The 24,356-nt window shown below is 41.6% G+C and overlaps 1 pseudogene; it reads left to right on the top strand.

Moving 5' to 3' along the window:
- The first annotated feature begins 16,424 nt into the window (after positions 1-16,424).
- LOC136329984 (large ribosomal subunit protein uL4 pseudogene) lies at positions 16,425-17,955 on the top strand (annotated as a pseudogene).
- Positions 17,956-24,356: the final 6,401 nt, after the last annotated feature.

Below are 24,356 nucleotides of genomic sequence, written 5' to 3'. Positions count from 1 at the left end.
ACTCCCATATGTGCCTTGACCAGGCAAGCCCAGGGTTTCGAACCGGCGACCTCAGCATTTCCAGGTCAATGCTTTATCCACTGCGCCACCACAGGTCAGGCTTAAAGCAATTTTTAAACAAGGTCGTTTATAACTATGGTCTTCTGGTATGTGTGAATACATATATAAAACCATAATAAAGAATAGCATGAATTTAGGTGATAGCATGTAGGTGATATATAATTAATGAAAAGAGCAAATTACAGAACTGTATATCAATACAATCTCATTTATTTAAAAAATACACATATATAGAGTCTGTCAAAATTTGAGACTCCTTAGCTGTAAAGCCAGAAGCCACGGCCACCATCACAGCTGCCTGGCCCTTGCAGGTTCGCATTCGATTCAGACAGATGGTAATGGAACTACGGAGTCAAGAACTGGTGGGCCATTAGCTTTAATCCTAGCTTGCACCCGGCGGGCAAGAAATACACACAGTGGGAAAACACTTTCCTTTCCATTCAGGGCTCCCAAAGCCACTGACTCATCTGAGTTTCCTAGAATCAAAGGTATCTACCTCACTAGCCTTATTCACCTCTGTTCCCTATCTCCTTCTCTGCACAAACTGGCTTCTCCTTCAGCACTCCGCCATCTTGGTTGCTTCTCATCTCCTCCACATGGCCTTTCTCTGCTCTCCTTTCTCTGCTCTCTCCTCTAATGATAATTTTAGGAACCAAAAGAGAGCAAGCCCCTGGTCTGCCCCATTTTATAGTGTAGAAATCAAAATCTTTAATCCAATATACAAACAAGGAAGTCTCTGATACAAAGTCACTTAGAGTGAGAAAGGCTTAGTCTTAAAACTAAGCCTTAGGTTATAACAACCCTGCCTGCTTACAGCCTGGCCTCCACACCCAATGCAAACTATAAGCGAGCAAACATATACAGTATATTATATTTACAAACTTATATGACCAACATTAGCTCTCTGACTAGGATTCTTTATTCACTTAAAAAAAACCCACAAGATAAAAGTCAAAGGATACCAGGATAGAGACTTATGAAAGAAGTTTGTTTTGTTTTATTGCACTAGGGGTGTGTGTGTGTGTGTTGTTTCATTGTCCTATCAGGCATTGACTTAATACCAACCACAATAGTCCTGCCTGTTTGCCAGGAAGTGATCTTGCTCAATGATCTGAAAGGGGTTGGACCCAGAGTGAACTCTGCTCACGAGCAATAGCATCAACAATAGGAAGGACTTCCTCTCCCTCTGTCAAACCCTTGTCAAACCAGTGAGTAAAAGCCCCAAAGGGAAAAAGTGTTCGTTGCCTTCTATTCATTGCCTCAGAGAATAAATTGCAACCCCACGATAATGGCTGACCTTGGCCTTTTACCCAAGGCGGGTTTCTCCCCAGTCTTTTGCAGAAACGCAAAAAGTGAACATTGCTTTCTATACAAAGACACTTAAAGCAGGTTATTGTCCCTTTGAGTAGTGAGTTTTTTTGTTAATCCTTTTAGTGAGGACGTACATGAACGCACTACTCAAAGAGTTAAGGATGCTCCACAAATCCTCCTTTATTGCAGATCTGAGTTCTATCTTCCTGGATGACTTCACAGATTTTGCTTAAGAACAATAGACCGTAATTAGTCTGCTCATCTCATCTGCTCTCCATGAAAAAAAGAGAGGCATATAATAGTGTTAGGGGCATTAGGCCCCCTGCTTCCATCCCATTCCCTGCTCTCCCCTTTCTCCAGGGGGTCTCCTTAAGGTTGTACATAGTCAAGAGTTCTGGAGGGAGACACAAGAAATCATCCCTAGTGGTTATCCAGGGGTAGCAAGAATAGAGAAGATGGGGGTAGGAAGACTTTCTGTGTGGTTTGAATATTTTATGTGTTTATTACTTTTGTAACTAAAACTCTTTTTCCTGCTGAGAATTCATGCTCTATGCCCATTGTGGTGTGTGTGTGTGTTTTGAAATGGACCCTCCCACCCCGCCAAACATCTGAGGAACATTTTGGACCTGCATTTCCACTCTACCTCCAGGAGAAAGCTGGGTGGCTCTCTATTTAGGTATGCATACTGGTTAGATATTTTCCTTCCAAAAAGGGCATCAATTTTATGTTGATCACCTTTAATTATACCACAGTACTTCTACAGTTTAGATTCTCCTCAAAAAAAGTATAACCTTGAATCATCTGGAATTGAGTTATTAGCAAAAATTTAATTGTAAACACATGTTCAGGGAGAACTGCCGGATGAGAACAAACCCATTCTTTCATCATTCTCAATTTTGACAGGTTTGTGAGTAGATACTATTTTGGGAGATCTTTTTTAAGCCATATTGTCTCAACACCCCTCTCCCTCATGACATGGCCCTTTTCTGACTTACATTTTGGCATTTACACCAAGAGATGTTTCAAGAAACAGCCGCATTGCAGTCACCATAGCATAGACTGTAGGACTGTTATTGAGAACATTATCTATACAGATAGCACGGCAATATAGGAAAAGCTGTTTCTTCTTGAGGATCTGGTCCTCTTATCTAACAGACATTGAACCCTGTAGTAGCTTTGTTTTTTGGGGGTACTAGCAACTCTGAGCCAAATTTTTGTGCTTCTCAGAATCCATATATGTTAAGTTTATGGATGAGTTTTTAGTGTTTAGATATTACACTATAGTATATTATATTTTTATGCCTCGGTATTATATTTTTATACCTTTTTACTTTCCCTTTGACCCCTTTCCTCATTTATACTTTTTTTTTTTTTTTGGTGAGAGGATGGGAGACAGAGACAGACTCCCACATGCACCCTATGGGGATCCACTAAGCAAGCCCACCAGGGGGCAATGCTCTGTCCATCTGGAGCCCTTGCTGCATTGCAACCAGAGTCATTTTAGCACCTGAGGCAGAAGCCATGGAGCTACTGAGCCTTGGCTGCAGGAGGGTAGGAGGAGAAAGAAAGAAAGAAAGAAAGAAAGAAAGAAAGAAAGAAAGAAAGAAAGAAAGAAAGAAAGAAAGAAAGAAAGAAAGAAAAAAGAAAGAAAGAGAAAGAGAGAGAGGAAGGAAGGAAGGAAGGAAGGAAGGAAGGAAGGAAGGAAGGAAGGAAGGAAGGAAGGAAGGAAGGAAGGGAGAGAAATGAGAGGGGAGGGGTAGAGAAGCAGATGGGCGCTTCTCCTGTGTGCCCTGACTGGGAATCAAACTCGGGAATTGAACCCGGGACATCCAAATGACGGGCTGACACTATACACTTTTATTGTTATAGTTTGTGTGTGTGTATAAATGACTTCAAATCTTTATTTTTTAAATAAAAGTTACTAAGAGATCCATTTTATCTTTGGAGCATATAATTTGCTAAATCTTACATGATTCAAACCAGAGTTCCAAAGTGTTCTACGTGGTTTCTGAGTATACTATATTATCACCAGTGTCTTCAACATAGAACCCTGTTGTCACAACTCTAGAGTGACCATGAGAGTTACAGACCTCTGTGAAGTCAACATTGCCTAGTTTAAGCTATTATGTTTTGGGTTAGTGATAAGAAGTCGTAAGACTTGAACTCTATTTATGTTAAATGAAATAAGCCAGTCAGAGAAAGACAAATACCATATGATTTCACTTATACTATATGTGGAATCTAATGAACAAAATAAACAAATAAACAAAACAGACCCGCAGATACAGAGAACAGACTGACAGCTGTCAGAGTGGAGGGAGGTTGGAGGAATAGTGAAAAAAGTGAAGGGATTAAGAAAAAAAACCTTATAGACATAGACAACAGTATGATGATTATCAGGGGGAAAGATGGGTAGAGGGAGGTAGAAGAGGATAAGGTGGAGAAAAATGTGACAGAAGATGACATTTGGTGGTGAACACACAATAATATAACAAACAGATGATGTATTATAGAATTGTACACTTGAAACTTTTATAATTTTGTTATCAATGTCATCCCAATAAATTCAATAAAAATTTTAAAAAGGACTTGAACTCTAGACCCAGATAATTTATTCATTTATTTAAATACTTATTACTAGTTTACCATGTACAAGGCATGCAATTAGGCTCTGTGGATAGATAAAATAGTAAACAAAAAACAGAGACATTTCCTAAGCCTTCATAGACTTTTTAATATAGAAGTGAAGACAGGCATCAATCAAATAATCCCACAAATGTAATTACAAGTCATAAATAGGTTCTGAGAGTATACGATGTGGAATCAGACCTTGTCTTAGAAGTCAGGGAAGACACCTCTGAATTGAGAACTGTAGGATAAGTAGGAGTTTGGGGGAAAACTAGGGAGAAGCAAGAAGCATTTGAGGGAAGTGGTAACAGAATGTGCAATAGCCATGTGGCAGGAGGGAACACAGTGCAGTGGAGGAACTGAAAGAGGAGCCCTGGCTAAATGCAGACATTTGAGGGACCAGTTGAGGCAACAGCAACAGATGAGTGGAATGCCACTAAACCACTGAACCATTTTAAAATAATGACTAACCATGTGAGCTGTGACAAATGATACAACCTTTCCAAGCCTATTTTCTTGCATGTAAAACTCTGATCCTTAAGTGCAAGCTACCTATTTATTGAACTATCATTAAAGTTCCAAAGGGATTTAAGCTTTCTCTAGGGACTAGCACACTGAAAATTTCTATTTACACAAGAGAAAGCCATCTATAGAGAAAGGGCTCTTGGGAAATTTGGGGGATTTTTTGAAAATCAAATTATGCACCATGAAAAAAATGTGTCAGAGGCCCGGACCAGTTGGCTCAGCGGTAGAGCATCAGCCCAGCGTGTAGAAGTCCTGAGTTTGATTCCCAGCCAGGGCACACAGGAGAAGCACCCATCTGCTTTTCCACCCTTCCCCTCTCCTTTCTCTCTATCGTTCTCTTCCCCTCCCACAGCCAAGACTCCATTGGAGCAAAGTTGGCTCGGGCGCTAAGGATGGCTCCATGGCCTCCACCTCAGGCTCTAGAATGGCTCCGGTTGCAATAGAGTGACACCCCAGATAGGCACAGAACATCGCTCCCTGGTGGACATGCCGAGTGGATTCCTGTTGGTTGCATGCCAGAGTCTGTCTGACTGCCTCCTGCTTCTCACTTGGGAAAAATACAAAAAAAAAAAAGTGTCAGATGTAAATAGTCCTGTGACTGGTAACCTAGAAGGACTGATGTCTGTCCCACCCCCTTCAGGTGCCAAGGCTTTTTTTTTTTCTCTTCCCATCTGAGAGGAGGGGAGATGGAGAGTCAGATTCCTGCATGTACCCCAACCAGGATCCACCCAGCAACCCTATCTGAGGCCAATGTTCTTCCCATCTGGGGCCATGCACACAACTGAGCTATTTTTAGTGCCTGAGGCAGAGACTCCAGGGAGTCATCCTCAGTACCTGAGGCCTATGTGCCCCGACCAATCGAGGCATGGCTGCTAGTGGAAAAGAGAAAGAGAAGGTGGGGGAAAAGGAGAGGTGGTGAAGCAGATGGTTGCCTCTCCTGTGTGCCCTGACCAGGAATCAAACCTGGGACATCGACAGGCCTAGCAGATGCTCTACCACTGAGCCACCCAGCCAGGGCCCCAAGGCTTTTACTTAACAGTTTTGTTAACACCCACAGGAAACTCACAATATGCAAATCACTTTCAGATATATTTAGTCCACACAACGAGCCTGTGACTTAAGTATCATTTTTTTATTCTTCAGAGATGAGGAAACTGGGGACCAGAGAAATTAGTTAACTTACTCAAGGCCGTACAGCTAGAAAATTACAGAGCTGGGATTCAAACTCAGGTAGTCTGATTCAAATCCATGCATAAACACTCACCACAAGGGTCTCAATAAGACTGAATGTGGCCCAGAATTGCCTGTCAGACCTTGCAGTGACTGTGATGATGAGGGGGGCATGGGAAAACTGGATCCATCAGTTTTCAGTTCATGAACCCAATGTAAAAGAAATCTTACCTTCCAAGGAAATGCCCTCAACTCCTGCTATCAACCCAGTCAGGTAAGGCATGAGCAGAAAGTCATTTCACTATCAAAGTAACTACATGAGATGGTCCCCAGCTTAAAAGAAGGAAGTGAAACAAATACATCCTTCTGCCTATAAAGATAAAATATTCTGTTCCCACAGTTGGCCTTGACAGGGGTGGATTCTGAAAGAGCTGTGCTTTATAAAGAGAAGGGAAATGCCACCAGACTTTCATATCTGTAGAATTTTATTGGCATTCTATAAAGAGGGAGAATATAACATGGTACCAGTTGTCAATATTTCTGTTTTAATAAGAAAATCACCTTTGGAACAAAATCAGACCCACACTGGGATGGAATAAGATGTCCTAGAGACGGCAAGTTCTGACGTGCTGTGGGATTATTAAGAAGCAAGCTCTCCAATCCTGCGGAGTCAATGCACAGGATCTAGTTTCGGTTCTCAACTTGTCCTGAGACGCTGTAAGTCTCTTGCCAAGTTGAATCAGTGCAGCATCTGTGGGAACCGATTAAGAACTCCACATTACCTAGGAAGAGAGCAACGGAGTGCTGTGAACTCTCATCCAGATAAAAGTGTCCAAAAGTGAAGAAATTAGCAAGCAATCTAGTCGTGGATTCAATCTAGTCTGTTAACAGGAGGAAAAGGAAGGACCGGCTCTGCTTGGCCCAACTCCATATTCCCTGGGCAACTAAGGTTTCTTTTTTTCTACTTCTCCTGACAGTCCCAAGCTGGATGCCATTTGGCCTGAAAATCAGGGTTTCTCTGGAGGCTTCTTTGCCTGGGTGCTTGTCTTCTGCTGTCCAGATCTCTTGCAGGGGCTGTGCTCGTACCCCCTGACCACCTGGGTTCCTAAACACCTGCCTGGCTCTTTGCATTCCTGATCTCCTAAAGCATTCCTTTGGGATTGCTGGTCAACTTGGTTGTTGTCTGCTTGCCCGCTTTCTGGCACACTCTCAATTCTGCCTGCCATTGGCTTCTGAATCACTGATTTTTCCTGTCCTTTGGTTCTTGTGTACTTGTAGACTCCTGTTTATCCATGCTTAATGGCCCACTGCCTAGCAGACATACACTGCCAGCTTACTTACCTGTTTGATTTTTTTAAGCCTGTTTTTGCAAAGCACCACCATTGTTCACAATCCCAGAACTGACATTTTCAGAGCTTAAGGTGGTACAATCAAAAGGAAATACCTTTTAGGAAAGAGGAAATGCAGATTAAAGTGGAGGGTTGTTTAACCTTCTTTTGATGTGGATCTCAGGAAGGCAAAAACAAAGAACATACAGTTTAAAAGATCTGAATTCAAATAGAAAACTGTTTATTGTTGGTAATACAAATAATAAAATAGTAATCATCTAGAATAAATTTAAAATAAGAACCCTGATAGATCATTAATTCTTATTAAATTTCTATTTTTCACATAAGGAAAATTTTGTTCCTTTGAAATAAGTATTTTTAGTTTATTGTCAAATTTTGAACATGTGAATTTAGATTTTTTTATTTTCATTTTTATTTATTTTTAATTGAATTTATTGGGGTGACATAGGCTAACAAAATTATACAGGTTTCAGGTGCACAATTCTATAACACATCATCTGTACACTGTATTGTGTGTTCATCACACCAAGTCAAGTCTTTGTCCATCACCATATATCTCCTCTTTACCCTCCTCCACTTCCCCCAACCCTGTCCCTCACCTTGGCAATTATCACATTGTTGTCTGTGTCCATGAGTTTTTTCTCTCCTTTTTTGCTCAATCCCTCTAGCCCTCTCACCTAGCACTCCCCCCCACAGCTGTCAGTCTGCTCTCTATCTATGAGTCTTTCTCTATTTTGCTTGTTAGTTTATTTTGTTCATTAGATTCCACATATGAATGAAAATATATGGTACTTGCCTTTCTCTGACTGGCTTATTTCAGTTAGTATAATGCTTTCCAGGTCCATCCATGCTGTCACAAAAGGTAAGATTTCCTCCTTTTTATGGCTGCATATTATTCCATTGTGAACATATACTGCAGTTTTTTTATCCGCTCATCTATTGATGGGCACTTGGGCTGCTTGCAAATCTTGGTTATTGTAAATAATGTTGCAATAAACACAGAGGCACATACATTTTTTGAATCAGTGTTGTGGGTTTCTTTGAATAAATTCCCAGAAATGGAATCACTGGGTCATGAGGCAGTTCCATTTTTTATTTTTTTCCACTGGTTTTTGAGAGAGAGGTGTGTGTGTGTGTGTGTGTGTGTGTGTGTGTGTGTGTAGAGAGAGAGAGAGAGAGAGAAAGAGAAGCATCAACTCATTGTTCCACTTAGTTGTTTCAGTTTAGTTGTACACTCGTTAGTTGTTTCTCGTATGTGCCCTGAACAATGCCATGACCTCAGTGCACCGGGATGATGCTCTAGTCACTGAGCCACCCGGCAAGGGTTCATTTTTTATTTTTTGTGGTTAGTCCAGATTGCTTTCCACAGTGGCTGTACCAATCTGCATTCCCACCAACAGTGCATGAGGGTTCTCTTTTCTCCATACCCTCACCAATACTTGTTTGTTGATTTATTGATCATAGCCATTCTGAGAGGTGTGAGGAGCTATGTCATTTATTTAACTGGTTTTATTTAATTTTTTAAAAGATTTTATTTATTCATTTTAGAGAGGAGAGAGAGGGAGACAGAGAAAGAGAGAGAGAGAGAGAGAGAGAGAGAGAGAGAAAGGGAGGAAGAGTAGGAAGCATCAACTCCCATATGTGCCTTGACCAGGCAAGCCCATGGTTTCAAACCAGATATCTCAACGTTCCAGGTCGATACTTTATCTACTACTGCATCACCAAAGTCAGGCCTCATTGTAGTTTTAATTTGCATTTGATGGTTAGTGATGTTGAGCATCTTTTCATATGTCTACTGGTCATCTGTATGTTCTCTTTAGAGAAGTATCTATTGAGATCCACTGATATCTTTTCCATTCAATAGGTTGTCTTTTTGTTTTGTTGATGGTTTTCTTTACTGTGCACAAACTTTTTAGTTTGATGTAGCCTTATCTTTTTCCCCCTTGCCCAAGGAGATATATCAGAAAAAAATTGCTATGAAATGTCCAAGATTTTACTGTCTGTTTCCTTCAAAGATTTTTATGATTTTGCATCTAATATTTGTTTTTAATCCATTCGGAGTCTAGTTTCATTTTTTTTTTTTTTTGGCATGTATCTATCAAATTTCCCCAATACCACTTATTGAGTAGACTATCTTTACCCTATTATATGTTTTTCCTCCTTTGTCAAGTATTACTTGTCTACAAAGGTGTGGATTTATTTCTGGGCTGTCTGTTCTGTTGCATTGATCTATATGCCTGTTTTTATGCCAGTATCATGCTGTCTTGATTACTATGTCCTTGAAGTATAGTTTGATATTGGGTAGCATGATTCCTCTAACTTTATTATTCTCTCTCAACATTGCTGTGGCTATTCATGATGTTTTGTGGTTCCATATAAATTTTTGGATATTATTTCTAGTTCTGTGAAATAATTTAGATTTTTTAAATGGGTAAAATATTTTAACATTCACAAACACTTATAAGAGAGAATTTACTTTTAGTGTCCCAAGTTTGAAACCAGTGTTTATCTAATCTAATTGAGTTGTGTCACTTTCATAGGGATACACTGGCTTTTTTTTTTTGAAAGGTTGTAGGAATTTAAAAGAGTTAATTCTTTTCTTTTTTCTTTTTTTTTTAATAAATTTTTATTAATGGTAATGGGATGACATTAATAAATCAGGGTACATATATTCAAAGAAAACATGTCTAGGTTATTTTGTCATCAAATTATGTTGCAAACCCCTCGCCCAAAGTCAGATTGTCCTCCGTCACCCTCTATCTAGTTCTCTGTGCCCCTCCCCCTCCCCCTAACTCTCTCCCTCCCTCCCTCCCATGTCCTCCCTCCCCCCCCACCCTTGGTAACCACCACACTCTTGTCCATGTAAAAGAGTTAATTCTTAAGGTATATACATAGCCTGCTGTTCCAAGTCAATGATATATATTCCCCATAAATAAATATGTAACTCCATGTGTCTCTATTCTTAAAAATTTGTGAATTATGTAGCTCTATAATTGTATAGCTGTAATTTTCCTTGCAATCAGATAAGCAAATCTAGTCACTCCTGTACTTTTGAAATAGTACATAAATGTTCCAATATGCCTTCCTATTGTTAACCCAAATTCAAACTGCTCTGTAGCTTCAAGTCTTTGCAAATGCAACGGGTGCAAGCCATAGAGTAGATCATTGGATTCTGTTAAACAGTACTTCAACTTTTTCTTTTTAAATAATCAACCTTTCCTTAATTTCTTCTTACCCACTCCATGGCTTCTTCATTTCCTCCTCATTAAGACAAACCTAGACCTGTGGTGGCGCAGTGGATAAAGCGTCGACCTGGAAATGCTGAGGTCGCCGGTTCAAAACCCTGGGCTTGCCTGGTCAAGGCACATATGGGAGTTGATGCTTCCAGCTCCTCCCCCCTTCTCTCTCTCTCTCTCTCTCTCTCTCTCTCTCTCTCTCCCTCTCCTCTCTAAAATGAATAAATAAAAAATAAAAATTAAAAAAATATATATATATTTAAGACAAACCTAAAGGAGCTGAGGGGAATGAGGACACTCGGATTCTTTTTTTCAACACAAGATTGAATGGAGGTGAAGTACCAAATCCACCACCTAAAATGCAGCCTCAAGAACAAGTGGGTTTTGTAAATCTACACACTTCTTTGGGAACTGCAGCACTTACCGAGGTATGTTTTTTAGGTCTGAAAAAAGACAGTAATGGTTTCTCTTTGATCATCTGATCTCTCCTCTTACTCTCCTCAAGCTTAACATTCTAAGAAAAATGGCATAATATCTGGGCCTTTTCTTCTCCATTAAGACAATAGATGATTGGTATAAAGATTTATTCTCAGCTATACTGTATAACTTCTGCTTTATTTTAAAGTGAATGGAGCAAAGCAATAGAAATATGTAGGGAGTCAGACAGCCTGTGATAAAATTCTGGCTGTGTAACTTCACAGCACAACCTTGGGCAAATTCCTCAACTTCTTCTCACCTGAGAAAGAGTTTTAAACAATTGCAATGTTACATACAGTCTGTGAGCTATGGTCAAGTCATACTTGACACTGGTTTCACCTTGACAATATTTTTTTTTGAGAGGGAGAGAGACAGGGACATCAAGCTGCTCCTGCATGTGCCCTGACCAGAGAATCAAACTGGCAATCTCTGTACTTTGGGCCAGTGCTCTAACCAACAGAGCTATCTGGCCAGGGCTTATTGATTTTAGAAAGACAAAGGAGGGGACAGAGAGGGGAAAGGGAAGGAAAATGTTTTTTGTTCCACTCAGTTGTGTAGTTTTTGGTTGCTTTGCATGTGTGCCCTGACGGGGGATTAAACCTGCAACCTTGTTGATTCAGGACGTCGTTCTTAACCAACTGAGCTAACTGGCCAGGGCTGACAATATTCTAAACTTTAGTTCTCTCTATGTGTTCTTATTCTTATAATTAAACCTTGGCCTTTGTCCTTATTCCAAAATTTATCTTCCAATTGACTGTTTAGCAGTAAACACCTTTAGGTTTAGAGCCCTGCCCTTCACACATATGGAGGTTATAGACACTGACCATCTTTGGACTGACCTTCCAGTTACCACTTCCAACATGCTTGTCTGAATCTCAGAGTATTATTTCCCTGTGAGCTACTTGATTTTGTGCCAACTTGACTCAGGGTTCAACTGCTGCCTTGGGCCATGCATTAACAACTGCTTTTGTGAACTATGGCCTGATACCTTGAAATAGTTTGAAAACCTGTTGGCATGTCAGCACTCCCAAGCTCCAGTCCTATCTGATTGGCTGTGTTCAAGACTGGTTCTCTTCCCATTTCTGGTATTAGCAGGATAGTCAACCCACTCCCCAGTGCCAGATCTATGATTCTGTATTATATGATCCTATAACAGCAAGAAATTGTTAAACCATGTTTATTATATTCTATCTAACAAGATAGGAACATATCTTGGCATGTATCTATCCAATTTCTTAAAAATATCTCTAGCCTGATCAGTGGTGGCAGAGTGGATAGAGTATCAACCCGGAATGCTGAGGTCCTTGATTCAAAACCCTGATATAGCTTAAAAAAGATCTCTAGCCTGATCAGTGGTGGTATATAGCTTAAAAAGATCTCTAGCCTGATCAGTGGTGGTATATAGCTTAAAAAGATCTCTAGCCTGATCAGTGGTAGTATATAGCTTAAAAAGATCTCTAGCCTGATCAGTGGTGGTATATAGCTTAAAAAGATCTCTAGCCTGATCAGTGGTATAGCTTAAAAAGATCTCTAGTCTGATCAGTGGTGGCACAGTGGATAGAGTGTCGACCCGGAACGCTGAGGTCCCTGGTTCAAAACCCTGAGGTCACCAGCTTGAGCGCATGGTCACCAGCTTAAGCACAAGGTTGCCAGCTTGAACACAGGGTCACTGGCTTGAGCATGGGACCATGGACATGATCCCAAGGGTACTAGCTTGAGTCCAAATGTCGCTAGTTCAAGCCCAAGGTTGCTGGGTTGTGCAAGGGGTCACTGGCCAGCTTGGGTCCACTTACCCATTCCCAGTCAAGACAGATATGAGAAGCAATCAACGAACAACTAAAGTGAAGCCACTACGAAGTTGATGCTTCTTGTCTCTCTTCTCCTTTCCTGTTTTTTTCTTGCTCTCTTTAAAAAAATATTTCTATTAATGTGATATTGGTCAAGTTTTATAAGAGTTGGTACTTAAAGGACTAGTATTGTTTACTTTACTAAGAAAAAGAATTGTGTGGAAAAGATCATTCCCCTAAAACTCAAAAATAATTTTTTTACCTAAATCTTTTGGGGAAGGTTTGTTGAAGATGGCTCTCTTGAATTTGTTCAATAACAAATTTCAAAGGAATGGTTGTAAACCAATTCACTTATCCAATTATACCTTTGAATTAAAAAAAAAAATTAAAAACTCCTTTTATTGTGTTTAACTAAAAAAAAAAAGTCATCATACATGGCTTTCCAGGATGGCATTTTACACATCTATGTGTGATAGTGATTAATCTGTGTTAGGCCATATGCTAAGAACTTTATAACATACTACCCTCATTTAATCCACACACAGGTTTATCAACATGTTGGTAAGGATGGAAACTGAGGCACAAAAATTTTAAGTCACTTGTCCGAGGTCACCCAGCTAGAAAGTGGCAGAACCAGATGAACAGATTCTGTTTCCAGATAACTCCTAATCACTGCATGGAAACAAGAAACAGAGAAAAAGAAAACACAGGAAAGATAAGGAATATGCTCCACAAGAAGTTTGGAACCCCTACTACATTTTCAGAATTGATTGGTTAACTGGATTTTATCAGTGAGGAAACATCTGGGTTCCCTAAGATCTCTGCTGTCACCTAAGAGAATCTAACATTTCCTGCATTTGGATGGTTATTCTTGTGCTCAAGAGAATTGGGAAACATTTAGGGCTGGCCTCCAGAAGGAAAAAAACACCACAAATCACCCAGTGAACAGTGCTGTGTAGCAGGGCACCAGGTAATTTCTCGCTGTATGATGTCTCTAAGAAATTTTCCCCTTTTGTAGAAAACATGGTATATCCTTCTACACAAAATTAAGAGTAGTGGAACTGTATTGTGGAATGCTGTTTGAATATTATGACAAGACAGTTTGTCTATATAAAACCCTGAGACTGTTGCCAGAGGCTGAAATGATTCTCATACAGTCTCAGGACAAGTTTCATATCCTGCTGTTCATAATCTGTTCATAACCCACTGTAATAAAATAATCCCTTCAATAACTCCCATGTGGCAAGTTTTATGTGATCATTTCTGACACACTTGCTATAGTCATTGTGAAATCTCAATGTAAGTCTTTTAGTGCAACATTTTTATTAAAGGGAATTTCAATTTCCAGAATTATAGTGTTATGCCTCAAGTCAGACAAAATCCTAGCATCAAATTATTACAGACTATTCTTTTTCTTAAGGAAGAATAAAAAAAATTTCTCAGTACCAATAAATAAGGAATGGAATAAACATTGTCATTAGTGATACTGTTTCAGATTTTGAATATTGCTTTCAAGTTAAAAATATTGTTGAAATATATCCTATTTTTATTAACTTTATTCTCTGGGCAGCGTTATTTATTCCTTTCATTCTTTGAACAAATGTTTGTGTATTAAGTTCTATCTGCCAGGTGCTGTGCTAGGTATTGGGGACATAACAATGACTTAGAATTTGTTCTCAAATTTTAATCATTCCCTTTTATTCTGAAGCATTCATATTAAAACCAGATACAGAAAATACCTATCTGCCTGACCAGGCAGTGGCACAGTGGATAGAGCATTGGCCTGGGACACAGAAAACACAGGTTCAAAACCCTGAGATCGCCAGCTTAAGTGCATGCTCATCTGGCTTGAGCATGGGGTTGCCGGTTTAAGCACGGGCTCATTAGCTTGAGCACAAGGTTGCTGGCTTGAGCAAGGGGTCACTGGCTCTGCTGGAGCCCCCCCACCCCGTTAAGGTATATATGAGAAAGCAATCAATGAAAGCAATCAACCAAGGTGCTGTAACAAAGAATTGATGCTTCTCATCTCTCTCCCTTCCTGTCTGTTTGTTCCTCTCTCTGTCTCACTTACTAAAAAAAAGAAAAAGAAAATACCTGTTCTATTTCATGTTAAGTTTCTTGTGTTCTACTCTCTTAACATCATTTTACAACATTTTGAACACAATAAATTCATAATATTTGGTGGTTATGTTAGTAGAAAATTAGGGAACCACTGTAGTTTTTAAATTCAATATCTAATTTCCTTATAATAGAAGATAAAAGAAAGCCCCGTCTTTCATTTTAGTCTAAGTTCCATGACTTACAACAGACTCCACTTTTCGTGGGGTACAAATTCAGTCACCACGTTGTCTTACCAGCATACCATCTAGTCTAGTGGATGTAAGCTAAACAGTGTTGTCTATCCTGTTCTCGGGGAAATTTCACATTAAATATGGGTTCTTTTTTAACTGAGTCCTCTTTCTAACTAGTCTTTACTAGTCCATTTCTTGCTTCCCACTTTGAAACTCCAAAGTACTTTCCTATATCACTCACTATGAGGTTAACTCAGAGGTCACAAAGCCAAATGCCTACAGGGATCAGCCTGAAAAGATAAATAAGTTCTGGGGGCTGGACAGGAAGATTAGGGAATAAGGGGGACTGTGGCAAACTGCAGAGCACAGGCCTCACATAGAGAAAAATATGGTTCTCAGTGCCAGCTCATTGTTGCTGATGGAATAAAAGGTTTCGTTAGCTAATCATCCAATTTTCTAAAGAGAATTTTTCTTTTTTAGTTAGTGATAGAGAATGACAGAGAGACAGGGAGAGACAGACAGACAGAAAGAGAGATGAGACCCATCAACTTGTAGTTGCGGTACTTGAGTTGTTCATTGATTGCTTTTCGTACGTGCCTTGACCTTGGTGGCGGGAACTCCAGTCAAGCCAGTGACGCTTTGTTCAAGCCAGTAATCTTGGGCTCAAGCCAGCAACCTTTGGTGTCAAGTCAGAGACTATGGGATCATGTTTATGATCCTGCGCTCATGCCGGCAACCCCATGCTCAAGCTGGTGAGCCTGTGCTCAAGCCAGAGGAGCCCTCGCTCAAGCCAGCAACTTCAGGGTTTCGAACCTGGGTCCTCAGTGTCCCAGGTCAATAATCTATCCATTGTGCCACCACCAGTCAGGCAAGAGTTAGAAATCTTGATCTTTATGTAAAATGTCCCAATCTGTAAATGTTGGCCCAAACAAAACATGTCTGCCCAGGGCTGCCATTTACAACTTCTACTTTCACTAGTACTGAATTCAAAGAACTAAAAGCACCCATACCCATACTTCTGAAATGTCCTTGAAGAATGTAAGGTCAGTTCTGTGATTCAAACCCGCCATCAAAGGAAAGGGAAAGGAAGGGTTCTTGCCAGGTGTAATTTGATGTTGGTCTAATTAGTACATTTTCATTAGTCTACCTAGTAGATTGTCATTCTATAGTTTTAAAAATAATGTAATAAAGTAATCCATTTTTATGCAAGAAAATGGTGATGAAATATATATCTAATTTTAAAAATACATATTCAATTTTGTTTTATTTATAGACATAAAGAAACACTGGCACTGGAAAATGCATTAAAAATTAACAAAAGTAATTATCTGTACAAAGTAGGGACAAGGTAGAAAGGCATGAATGTGGGAATAAGATCTCTCAATGTATATTTTTTATTTAGTTATTTTTGAACTAGGTAAGAGTATTACATATTCAAAAGTTAAAATTAAATTAAAAAATAAAAGTAAAAGGCATTAAAATGTTAATTTATGCTTTTCCTGTGGGGTTGAAAGGAGCGTGGTCCTTTCCCCTCCCTGCCAGATCATGTGCTCACCCACTGATATCAGGTGATTTTGTCGTGGGGGCCATATGTTTGCACTGACTAACCAAAACTGCTGGTGGCACCTCCGAGTGAATAAAACACAGAAGAGATATGCTATCTGCTCTACCCTGGCTGCCTTGGCCATACCAGTGTTGGTCATGTCTAAAGGTCATCATATTGAGGAAGTTCCTGAACTTACTTAAAAAAATTTTTTTGATTGATTTTAGAAAGAGAGAAAGGGGGAGAGAGACAAAGAGAAAGAGAGAGAAACAGTGATTTGTTGGTCCACTTACTTGTGCATTCATTGGTTGATTCTTGTATGTGCTCTGACCAGGGGTCAAGCTCACAACCTTGGCATATCGGGATGGCACTCTAATAACCAATGAGCAACCTGGCAAGGGCTCTGAACTTCCTTTTCTGGTTGAAGATAAAGTTGAATTCTACAAGAAGACCAAGGAGGCTGTTTTGTTTCTCAAGAAACTTAAGACCTGGAGTGATATAAAAAAGTCTATGCCTCTCAGCAAATGAGAGCTGCCAAGGGCAAAAGTGAGAAACTGTTGTCAAATCTTGCATCATCTATAATGAGGCCAATGGTATCATCAAAGCATCCCTGTACCTGCTTAATGTAAGCAAACTGAACATTTTGAAACTTGCTTCTGGTGGGCATCTGGGCCATTTCTGCTTTCGGACTAAAGATACTTTCTGCAAGTTAGTTGGCAGTTGGTGTAAAGTTGCCTACCTCAAGAGTAACTAGCCTGACCAGTCAGTGGCACAGTGGATAGAATGTCAGACCAGGATGGATGAAGAGGACCCAGGTTCAAAATTCCGAAGTCAGCAGCCTAAGCCTGGGCTCATCCAGTTTGAGCTCAGGCTCACCAGCTTGAGCATGGGGTTGCTACTTTGAGCATGGGATCACAGACATGACCCCATGATCACTAGCTTGAGCCCAAAGGTTGTTGGCTTGAAGCCCAAGGTCGCTGGCTTGAGCAAGCGGTCACTTGCTCTGCTGTAGCCCCCCCTCTGGTCAAGAATTGATACTTCTCATCTCTCTCCTTTCCTATCTGTCTGTCCCTATCTGTCCCTCTCTCTGTTCCTGTCACACACACACACACACACACACACACACACACACACAGGAGTAACTACAACCTTCCTGTACACAAGATGCTCAATGCAGACCTTAGCAAAATCTTGAAAAGCCTAGAGATCCAAAGAACCCTTCAAATACCACACAAGAAGATTCATTGCAGGGTCTTAAAAAAAATCCACTGGAAAACCTGGGAATTGTGTTGAAGCTAAACCCATATGCAAAAACCATGAGCTGAAACACCATTCTTCACCATGCCAAGAACCACAAGCTCTGGGCGGAGAGAGCAGCAGCAGTACTAGAAGTCAAATCAGATGAGAAGGGGGTTCCAGGCAAGAAGCCTGTGGTTGGGAAGAAAGAGGGCTGTTGGCGTTATGAAGCAGAAGAAGCCTTCGGTGGTAAGAAAGGCTACAGCTACTGAGAAATCAGCAGCTGAGGAGAAGCCTACAGAAAAGAAACTCACCACAGAAGAAAATAAGCCTCCTGCATAAATGCAAATTTGTTTATTCTGTAAAGGTCAAGTCACTTGGACAGCTAATTTTGAGTAAAAACGTGATGAAGAGGCAGTGAGGGTAAAAAAAAAGTCAACTTATTTTTTATTGCAGAGTATGGTAGGTTGAAAAGTAAATAAAAATGCGTAAAAATATACAGCAGGGTAAATATAAGAGAAGTGGAATTAGAAAAGTTATAGAAGAAAATTAGTAGTTACAAAATAGTCATGGGGATATAAAGTACAGCATAGGAAATATAGTCAATAGCATTGTAGTAACTATATATGGTGTTAGATGAATGCTGGATTTATTGGGGTGATTACTTCATAGGTTACATAACTGTTTGATCACAGGGTTGTACACCTGAAACTAAAATAATGTTGTACTGAAAAATTTAAAAAAAAATTAAGTTCAAGAAGAAAAGGGAATAATGTTACATATTTGGTAACTAAAGAAATTAATTTTAATTTATTCTTTAAATGGTATTAAATAACTGGCATTTATATTCCACTCTTATTCCATACTTAAGATTTTTGTGACCATTGTATTTTGTGGGTTTTTTTTTTTGTATTTTTCTGAAGTGAGAAGCAGGGAGGCAGGCAGACAGACAGACTCCCACATGTGCCTGACCAGGATTCACTCAGCATGCCCACCAAGGGGCGATGCTCTGCCCATCTTGGGCATTGTTTCATTGCAACTGGAGCCATTCCACCACCTGAGTCAGAGGCCATGAAGCCATCCTCAGCATCTGGGCCAACTTTGCTCCAATAGAGCCTTTGGCTATGGGAGGGGAAGAGAGAGATAGAGAGAAAGGAGAAGAGGAAGGGTGGAGAAGCAGATAGGCGCTTCTCCTGTGTACCCTGGCCAGGAATCGAACTTGGGACTTTCACACACTGGGCCAACACTCTACCACTGAGCCAACTGGCCAGGGTTGTAACCATTGTATTTTTTCTTTTTTTTTTCAAAGTAAGAAGCGAGAGGAGGCAGACAAACTTCCACATGCGCCAGACTAGGATCCATCCAGCATGCCCACCAGAGGGTGATGCTCAGCCAATCTGGGGCATTACTCCACTGCAACTGGAGCCATTCTAGCACCTGAGGTGGAGGCCATGCAGCCATCCTCAGTGCCTGGGCCAACTTTGCTCCAATAGAGCCTTGGCTGCGGGAGGGGAAGAAGGAGACAGAGAGAATGGAGAGGGGGAAGGATGGAGAAGCAGATGGGCGCTTCTCCTGTGTTTCCTGGCCAAATCGAACCCGAGACCTCCACACGCCGGGCCAATGCTCTACTGCTGAGCCAACTGGCCAGGGCCATGACCATTGTATTTTTAAATGCCAATATTTCTAACAGAACACTGGATATTACTTATTTTACAATTTATTTTATGAGAAAAAATTTGGATGTTGATATAAAAATGGGGAAGGGATACGTGTATTTTTCCAAATTCTTTTGGTAGTGTGTAAACAAAAAGGTTTGAAAATCACTAACCTTGATTTTCATACATTTGAAATCAAGGAGTTACTCCTTTGTCTTTGGAAAGCCAAAGTTACATTACACATGGCAACCAAAAGGCCACAAGTTAGTACTCTGAAAACAATAACATGGACTGTTTGGATTAACTGGCTTTTACTTAGAAAAACAGAAAACTTTTTTTAGTGAAAGAGAGGCAGACAGCAAGAGAGACAGGAAGGGAGAGAGAAGAATCAAGTTGTAGTTGTGACACTTTAGTTGTTCATCGATTATGCTTCTCATACATGCCTTGATCAGAGAGCTCCAGCAGAGCCCGTGACCCCTTGTTCAAGCCAGCGATCTTGGTTTCAAACCAGAAACCATGGAATTATGTTGATGACTCCATGCTCAAGGCAATGACCCTTCCTCCCACCTCCCACGCTCAAGCAGGCAACCTTGGGGTTTCAAACCTGGGACCTCAGTGTTCCAGGTTGATGCTTTATCCACTGTGCTACCACTGTCAAGTGAAAAACAGAAACTTTTAAGCTTCATAAGAATAGGTGTTAGGTGAATTTGGGTGTTTTGTACGGTAGGTCCAGTGTACGATGTTAAGAGTTCATAGGGCCACCGTAACAAGAGTGTAAAGAAGGGCCAAATAAAAAGATGGTTTCTTTTCTGATTTTGCCACAGGCCAACCTTCTTGGATTCATCTTGGGGTGCTTACATGTGGATTTAAAATCAAAAGTGCAAGTCTAGGCCCTGGTCAGTTGCCTCAGCAGATAGAGCATTGGCCTGGCATATGGACTTCTTGGGTTTGATTACTGGTCAGGGCACACAGGAAAAGCAATCACCTGCTTCTCCACTTCTCCTCCTTCCCCTTCTCTCCCTCTTCTCCTCCCATAGCCAGTGGCTCAATTGGTTTGAGTGTCGGCCCTGGGTACTGAGGATAACTTGGTTAGTTCAAGTACATCAGCCTCAGGCACTAAAAATAACTCGGTTGATTTGGGCATTGACCCCAGACAGGGATTGCCAGGCGGATCCCGGTCAGGGCACATGCAGGAGTCTGTCTCTCTACCTCTCCTCCTCTTGCCTTGAAAAAGAAGAAAAAAAGAAAACTGTCAGCAAATATCAGAAATGTCTCCTGTCTTTCCAGATCATTCCCTCTTGTTCTCTGATCCTATTGTCCCTCAAACCCACAAGGACCTGCAATTTATTGATTCTACTACCCTTTCTCTGTCCTTAATCTCATATCTACTCATTCCTCTTCTTAAACTTCATGGTGAATACCTCTCCCTTACATCCTCAACTTCCTTGCTCCTCTCTCCTTATTTCCTTGGTAAAAACCCGATTAAATAGAATTCTAAGCCTACTCTGAGCCTCCACCCTGGCAGATGATTATTGCTGGAGTAAAAATAGCACAGTCACACTGACTTGTCCACACTGACTTGTGACACATTTAAATTCATGACCACGAACTCAAGTGGGTCCTTCATGACACTCAGCAATCATATATTTTTTCCTGGTCCATTCATCTTTCCATTCTCCTAGATGACTATTTTATACCTTCGCTTCTCTCCTCAGGCATCCATTACTCTTCCACACCTCCTCTCCACTACTGACCTTATTTCCTGCCTCTGAGAAAATTGAAACAATCAAAAGAGAACTTCCACAAATACCCACAACCACTCCTGCCCACCTGCCTGCCTTTCCACGGGTGAACAGTCTGTGCTCCTGTCTGCAGATTATCCTTTCACTTGTGTGCAGGATTCCAAATTCTCTTTCCTTTTCAAGGACACCTCTTTAACAATTCTCTCTTCTTGCTCTTATGTAAATTTTTTCTTCTCATTAGAGACGTAAGTGTTTCTCCAATTTTTTTTTTTGTTAACCTATTTTGAATTCACTTCCACCACCAGTTACTACCTCATTTTGGGGCTCCTCTTTGCAGGAGAACTTCTCAAAAGTATTGCCTAGAATGCTAGCCATTTCTAATTCCTCTCCTTCCATTTTCTTCTTTTTTTGTATTTTTCCAAAGCTGGAAACGGGGAGGCAGTCAGACAGACTCCCGCATGCCCACCAGGGGGCAATGCTCTCCTATCTGGGGCGTCGCTCTATCGCAATCAGAGCCATTCTAGCACCTGAGGCAGAGGCCACAGAGCCATCCTCAGCGCCAGGGCAAACTTTGCTCCAATGGACACTCGGCTGCAGGAGGGGAAGGGAGAGACAGAGAGGAAGGAGGGGGGGAGGGGGGGAGAAGCAGATGGGTGCTTCTCCTGTGTGCCCTGGCCGGGAATCGAATCAGGGACCCCTGCACGCCAGGCCGACGCTCTACCACTGAGCAAACCGGCCAGGGCCTCCTTCTATTTTTTTCTTTCTTTCTTTTTTTAATTTTTTTAAAAATTTATTTCAGAGACAGAGCAAGAGTCAGAGAGAGGGATAGACAGGGACGGAAAGAGATGAGAAGCATCAATCATCAGTTTTTCGTTGCAACACCTTAGTTGTTCATTGATTGCTTTCTCAGATGTACCTTGACCATAGGCCTTCAGCAGACCGAGTAACCCCTGCTGGAGTCAGCGACCTTGGGTCCAAGCTGGTGAGCTTTGCTCAAACCAGATGAGCCTGCGCTCAAGCTGGAGACCTCGGCGTCTCCAACCTGGCTCCTTCCGCATCCCAGTCCAACGCACCGACACTCTATTTACTGCGCCATCGCCTGGTCAGGCCCATTTTTTGTTAAACCCACTCCAATCAAGTCTCTGCCCCCAACCTTGCTGCACTGATATGTTACCAATGGCTTCCATGGTACCAAGTCCAATGGTCAATTCTCAGTTCTCTCTCATATATGAACCCTCACTTTTTTTTAATATACTACCTTCACTTGGCTTCTAGGCACTCATTCGGTTGTCCTACTTATTTGCCTGCTCCTCAGGCTCCATTACTGGCTTTTTTCCATTAATTCTCTTGCCTTGAAGTTGCAAGACAGCAATTCTCTTCTATTCTCTTCTATTTACACACTCCTTTGGTCACACTGTCTAGACTCCTGGCTTTAACTATCACTAAATGCTGATCTCTTTCATGTATCTCTAGCTTGGACCACTGTCTTTAACCCCAGACTCAGATATACAACTGCCTACTCTAGATCTCCACTTGCGTTTCTAATAAATACCTCAAATGTCAATGTTCAAAACCGAATTCCTGATCTTTCACTTCAAACCTAGGCTACCTGTAGTCTTCCTCATCTCTATTGATTTCTTTCTTCCTTATCCCTTATCAGCTTTATTTTGCTACTTAATTTTTGTATTTATTACAGTCATTAGTTATTGCCTGTTGCCCCAACGCCCAAAATGTAATATTTACAAGGGCCCGGGTTGTCTGTGTGTGTGTGTGTGTGTGTGTGTGTGTGTGTGTGTTTTCTTTCTGAAGCTGGAAACGGGGAGAGACAGTCAGACAGACTCCCGCATGCGCCCGACGGCGAAGCTCTGCCCACCAGGGGGCGATGCTCTGCCCCTCTGGGGCGTCGCTCTGCTGAGACCAGAGCCACTCTAGCGCCTGGGGCAGAGGCCAAGGAGCCATCCCCAGCGCGCCCGGGCCATCTTTGCTCCAATGGAGCCTTGGCTGCGGGAGGGGAAGAGAGAGACAGAGAGGAAGGAGGGGGTGGGGGGTGGAGAAGCAAATGGGCGCTTCTCCTATGTGCCCTGGCCGGGAATCGAACCCAGGTCCCCCACACGCCAGGCCGACGCTCTACCGCTGAGCCAACCGGCCAGGGCTAGTGAGTGTGTGTGTGTGTGTGTGTGTGTGTGTGTGTGTGTGTGTGTGTGTTTTCACATATATAACCTGAGCCAACCGGCCAGGGCCAGTGTGTGTGTGTGTGTGTGTGTGTGTGTGTTTTCACATATATAACCTGAGCCAACCGGCCAGGGCCAGTGTGTGTGTGTGTGTGTGTGTGTGTGTGTGTGTGTGTTTTGTTCACATATATAACCTGACTAAAATAATGTCTGGGTGCTCAATTAATACTTATTTGTTGAACGAATAAAAAAATGAATTAAACCAATAGAATCCATTCTTAGCTTACTCAGAAATTACTTAAGTCTCTTAACCCAAACAGAAAATCAATGGCAAAAAAAGGGCGGGAGTTTATCTGCTAGCAGTAAAATACCGCGCAGGTTTAAAGTCTGTGTCTGTACGGGGTGGGGATGGGGGGGCTCGGACAGAAAGGTATCTCTTCAGATATGTAAAGCACTAGAACAAGGTTTAGGTAAAAGCCAGTGAGAGCGTAGCAAGGTTTGCTTCTGGGGAAACCACTTCTCATAGCCACAGGCCCCAACGAGTTCCAAATGACCAACGTTTCAAATGTTGGAATCACGTGAAAGGTGGTATGTGGGGTGAAAAGGAGCAGAAACGCATCTTCCTTCACTGCAAGTCACTCCTATCAACAGATGTTCTCTCACTAGGGTGTTTGTTTTCCCTTATTTGGACTTCATTGTCAAAAAGAAAAGACACCACACCCGGCGTTATGTAGCCTTTACTGAGGAGCTATGCCATGTCCCAGGTCTCCTGTCTTCAGTACTGTATTTAATTCAGTAATATTTTTCTTTTGAACCAGGGTTCCTGGGTGGGGTCAGGAAAACTCTGAAGATGTTTGAAAACAGTACAAATGAAAAGGTCAAAAATTTAAAAAATAGTTTAAGGCCCTTAAAAGCAAACTGGATTGGGGGTTCACGATGAGTTCGGCACAGAGGAGCCCTGTCCGCGTCGGCTCGGCCCGGGGCGAGGAGCCGAGTCCACAGGGGATGCGCGCGTTGGCATTTCGGGCTGCGGGAGACGCCCCGGCCCTGAGCCGCACCCGCCACCGTGCGCCAGGGCACCGAGCCAGTCCCAGGGACGGAACCCCAAGCTTCCCTTAAATCGCCATGCCACTGGCCCAGACACGTCTGTGCTGCAGAAGCAGAGTCCAAAGGAA

The sequence above is a fragment of the Saccopteryx bilineata genome, chromosome 3, assembly GCF_036850765.1.
Source record: "Saccopteryx bilineata isolate mSacBil1 chromosome 3, mSacBil1_pri_phased_curated, whole genome shotgun sequence".
In the NCBI taxonomy this organism is placed as follows: Eukaryota; Metazoa; Chordata; class Mammalia; order Chiroptera; family Emballonuridae; genus Saccopteryx; species Saccopteryx bilineata.
The sequence above is the reverse complement of the archived record's forward strand: the minus strand, read 5'-3'. Positions and strand labels throughout refer to the sequence as shown.